At 32.4% G+C, this 5,367-nt stretch overlaps 1 long non-coding RNA gene across 1 annotated transcript; it reads right to left on the bottom strand.

The window, feature by feature from the left end:
• Positions 1 to 4,716: 4,716 nt before the first annotated feature.
• Positions 4,717 to 5,082, bottom strand: LOC26530002. The gene is made up of 3 exons (XR_001450546.3): positions 4,999 to 5,082; positions 4,827 to 4,920; positions 4,717 to 4,772 (listed from the first exon to the last, which is right to left on the bottom strand). It is a non-coding gene; the product is annotated as an uncharacterized LOC26530002 (long non-coding RNA).
• Between the last annotated feature and the right edge of the window lie 285 nt (positions 5,083 to 5,367).

Here is a 5,367-nt window from a genome sequence, read left to right as displayed (position 1 = left end):
CTCTCTTTTTGTCGACTCTCTTTTGAATAACTTTTCTCTTTTGGCCAAAGAAACTATTCACATCTTGTAGATCATACCGTTATTCCTAAGTTTTTTTCTATGTGGTTCAAGTTCGAGACGTTTTACTTTTTAGTTAACCGTTTTTTTCTTCAAAGAGTGTCAATTAATCTGAAATTGAAATCAAAATGGTTATAAAGTGTAAACGCTCTATTGCAACCAATGAATAGAGAACTAAATCGAGGTGAATGCATTCTTTGAATACTCTTTTCTGACTAAATTATTCAAAACTAATCACCATTACAAAAGCATCCATTAACAAGCCATTCAGTTAGACTGATCAAATTTTATTATTGATCTGAGTCCTTAGAACTATGTAGATCTTTTATAAGAGCTTAAAAAAAAATATTACCATCTTGTTTCTACTAAATGAGAATGATCTTTCCGAGGAGTGGGTTAAGACCCTACCTAACTCTTAGTAATTATCGCTATAGACCTTCTTGGATACACTAAGAAGTCTAAGAAGTCTCCAGCAAGGAGATCCACGATTTCATATCAATATTATTGGCATATTATCTTTTTGATAGTTAAAATCCCTTCTCAATTTATGTTATATCATCGGGCTAAATGATGTGTTGATATTATCATTGTGAATGGGTGAAACTTGTTTAGTTTCCGGTAACTTTTGCAATGCTTTCGTTGTTGTTATCGTTTTCTTTACATAATTTTTCACACAATTCAATTTGGCAATTTCTTTTTGGCCTTTTTTCTTCTTCTTTCTTTTTTCTAACGTTTGTTTTTCATTTCATTAAATACATATATAAGTATATCATTTTTTTTTTTCGTAAAGAAGCTTAAAAAGCCATTTAATTTCAGTTTGTTTTGTTATTGTTGGTCTTTATTTGGCTTGAAAAGCGATTTCGTTGCAACTATTAAATTTATGTCACAAGTTAATGAATGAATGAACAAACAAACGGGGTGAATAAAAGTTTTGAAGCCAATTATATTGAAAAAATACTCACCACACGAGGTGAGAATGAAATGTTGCGGTCTCCCTTGTGTGAGTGGTGATGAATAATTTCTATTAGTTCCCAGTTAATTAATGTCCAAATTGAGAAAGAAGATTCTGTTAATAAAAACCAAATATCGTCTTTCTTTTGCCTATGTCAACAAACTTATTGGTCAACCCTCGTTTCAATATACTCGTTTGATGACAAGAAAAAGAAGACACAAAAATAAAAGTCCAAAATAAATGTACAAACGGAAAGACAACAACAAATTTCAGCTGGACAAACAGAATTTCTTTTGCATTGCCTGTGAATATTCCAAAGTTGTCACTACAGTTTGACAGGAATTGACACACACACACACACACACACACACACACACACACAGACACACCTGTTACTAGCTACCTACTTTCATTACACTGCTGAGATTACTACTCTCAGCGTCCTAAGAATTTCATTTGTCAGCAATTTTGCTTTCCTTTTGCAAGGCCAGAAGACTGTGAGACGACTGAGTCTCAGTCTCTCAGACAGAGACGACTCTGAAACTAAAATTGTCACTTAGGTCAGATTGCATTAAAAAAATAAGAAGCAAAATAAAAAAGAAGCAGAAATACAGTTAAGCAAATAAATGCTGAAACCGTGTGAACATAAATGAACAAGAGAAACAAAAAATAAAATTAATAAAAATGTTGACAATGCTGCGCTGTGCGACTGCTGTTTGGGCAAAGTCATTTCAGGGTCCTAACCCAATTTGATTGCAAAAGGTTGACATATTCCCGTTAAAAACACAACGATTGTAACGGAAACACAATTTTCACTTTAAATGATAATAATGATAACTATAAAACATTGAGATAACTAAAATCTATCTGCAGAAAATAAATACAAATTGATTCATTCTAAATATAATTTAATGTTATATCAAAGTTTTCCTAATTTTCTTCATAAATTATAATCAAGTTTAAATTTAGAGTATTAGGCGAAGGAATTTTTTGCCTTAGTATCAGATCTATCGTTTTTAAACTTAGAACTCCAATACTTGTTATGATTATCTAACGACATACTGAATTTCATAAATATCTAAAAAAAATTAGCCAAGTTATGCGTAGAAACATTTTTCAATATTTTAAGAAAACAGGTCAAGCTTGTCCAAGTGTTTAATTATGTATACTGTGATCAATTTCGTTAAAATTGTTTGAAATTCTATTCAATTTCATTTCATTAAGCATTATTCAAATTTGCCAAAGCTATTTGTTAGTGTTTTTTGTTTAATATTTTTCCAATTGCAGTTTTTGTCTTTTTGTATAATATCCATCAAGTCACGTTTTGCAGATTAATAGAGATGTTTTTTTTTTAATATTTTTTTATTATCAATCATTTAATTATTAAAAAAAAAAAAAAAACAAAGATAAAATCGAGAAAGTTGATGCATTTCATTATTGGAATGTTGCTGTTATTTATATTTTTTTTTTTTTTGTACTTAGTTTTATTGGTGAATTTTTAAAATGTTTGTTGCACATTTCTGCTCCTACCCACAATCAATGTGTAATAATTCGCCCAAAGGCCAACAACAAAACCAAACAAAACATACCAAATAGCTAAAATAGCAATAACATATTTTATCATCAAAACAAAATAAACAAATACTTGGACAACATTTGTGGATTTGGATTTTGGGAATTTCGATTGGGTACAAAAGATGATGCAGAGTGAGAAGTAGTTCGGTGAGGGAAGGGGACGGGGACGGAGACGGAGACGAGGGATAGTGGTTGATGTGGAGCTGGGGGCAAGTTAAACTGAAAATCAAAGAGGCCGCTGGCTGCATGCCCAGCTTGTTATTGTTTGTTCTTTATATATGTGTGTGTGTGTTTGTTTATTTTAAGGACAACCACTCCTGTGGGTGACCCCGACGTTCATAATTATGAGCATGATAATATTTAATCATATAGAAATTGTGTATGCGGAGATGGTTTGCAAATTTCACTGGTCTTTAAAATGGAATTTTTACCTTTCGATTTCTTTTCCTCATTGAATCTAATATAGAGCGTTGGTTTCTAAGAATAGTTTTGTTGTTTGTTTTGTTTTATTTTTAGAAACTTTTCTTAGTTCTTGCCTTGCATTTCAATTAGCGAACAATAAAACTGAACAAATTGAACACAAGAAGAAGAAGCAAAATGTGAAAATGTAATGAAAACTTACTTACATGAACACCACCCCACCTGATTTCCCTCCCCCACCCCGACGCCATTACACTTGTAAGACCTAATGAACTTACATACAAGGCACGTAATATTTGGCCACGTAAAAAGAATCAAAAATTATTTCCCAATTGATAATCAAGAATTCATAATTCTTTTTTTACGATCGAAAAGGCATATTAATGCCTTTACATACATTGGTCAAGAATGGGAAGGGAGGTGGGGGTGAAAAAGGGTAATCAAGGCCAAGAAGCGCTTCTTTTACCCTTCAATCTCATACGAATGAATGGGTATATCAATACCAACATCAAGAAGTGATTGCTTACCCTGGTGGTGGGTAACTTAAATCGTCTTCTCTTTGACTTCACTTCGTTTTAGAGGCATTGATTTGATGGAATTTTTACTTCAACATTTGCATAAACTGCATACAAAATGGTAAATTGTTTTTATGCCAGTCGCATACTTAAATGAAAGAAGCGACCATCGAAATCAAAGAAAAACACAAAAAAAAAAAATGAGTGAATATATTCGTGAGTGAGGTGGTTCTGGGACATGACAAAGACAAAAGGCAGGTGCAAATTGGAAGTCCAAGTCAAAGGCTCGGCGGCCAACGTTGTTTGGCGACACAAACTGAGACTTTTGCTTCTGTCTCTCTATACTACGAGTATTAGTGTGTGTGTGTGGTTGTTTATGAGTGTGTGTGTGTCTGTGTGCTATCATTAGACATTTCCGGTCTTTGACTGCACTCAAATGCACGCAGTCGGCACACATCATCAGCAACGGCAGCAGCAGCAGCAGCAGCGACAGAGGCGCGCAGTCATTGTTCATGTTTACCTTTTGCAGTTGGTGCTTCTTCATGGCTTAGGCCAACTCCAACTGCAACTTCTCCTACTTCGCCCTAACTCCACCCCTCCCTTCCATTAACATCTCTTCACTTCTTTTGCTTCTTCTGTTTTCCATATGCCTCACATGTGATTTCAAGTTTTTTTTTCTAGTCTTTTTCAGGTAGTTTAAGGTTCTTTTTTCTCTTTACATTCTAGACTATACACACACACACACACACACACAGTTTTGCCTACAACCACAAGTTATACTCACATATGTTTACATAAATATGTATGTGTAGATATATATATAGATTATTTTTTCTAAAAAGAGAAGGTCAAATTTCTTATCTACTTACGAATTATGTCGAAATTTGTAGAATCATTCTCCAGAAAACAAGTTTGATTTGTGTGCGCCAAGAATAAATATGAATGGACAAATTAACTAAATTAAAAAGACTAGTAATGTTTTTTTTTTTTTTGTGTATTCAAATATCAGCAGAAGATCAGTTTCGTTTTTTACTCTAATGTCCATTTAACTTAAACTCCATATCCTAGTTCTTCATCATAATTCATTAATTTGTTTATCCTTGACGCAAAACTGCAATTCGCATCCAGAGATCATTCTAAACGCCGAACCGGTACCGTCAAGGAACTCGTTATATATAAATATCACATATAATAATATATTTTTTCAATCACCAGTAAATCTTGGCACCCATCACTGTTTACAACAATAGTTTCTGTAGAAATTCAAAAGTTATAATCTGTGAATAGGATACTTAAGCCATACATACCGTCTTAACATCATTTTTAACACCATCAAACACATTACCAGAGTAAATTCTTCTTCCCTCTATAATTCCCCTTCTGTGTGCATCATTAGTTAGTCTATGAAATAGATAATGAAGTTATGTATCACTTGATGCACTTTAATTTAAATTTTCGTCGATTTTTTTTCGTTCTTACGTTTAGGATTAGACACAAATTTTGGTGTTGAAAAAATTTCACAAAAATAATTTAGTTTACATTCTTTTTTTTTCATCTGAATTTAAGAAAAAAAAAAGAATTTTAATTTTATTTATTCATTTTGTTCCGAAAACGACGTGTTATCCGTCTTGTGAATAAAAGTAGACTGAATGTTATGGGATTCTCGATTAACTACTATGAAATTTTATGTTGGCAGTGCCTACTTTGATTTTGGAAAAAACAAATGGAAATTTAAATGTCATTTGAAACATTTGTCATGGATAGTGAGATCTAAAAAAATGTACAATAATTTTCTTTTATAGATCTCTCTTGAAACATTTGTCATGGATAGTGAGATCTATAAAAAAA

Source organism: Drosophila willistoni, assembly GCF_018902025.1.
Source record: "Drosophila willistoni isolate 14030-0811.24 chromosome XL unlocalized genomic scaffold, UCI_dwil_1.1 Seg142, whole genome shotgun sequence".
Lineage (NCBI taxonomy): Eukaryota > Metazoa > Arthropoda > Insecta > Diptera > Drosophilidae > Drosophila > Drosophila willistoni.
Note: the sequence above shows the minus strand (reverse complement) of the source record. Positions and strands in the feature narration are given on the sequence as shown.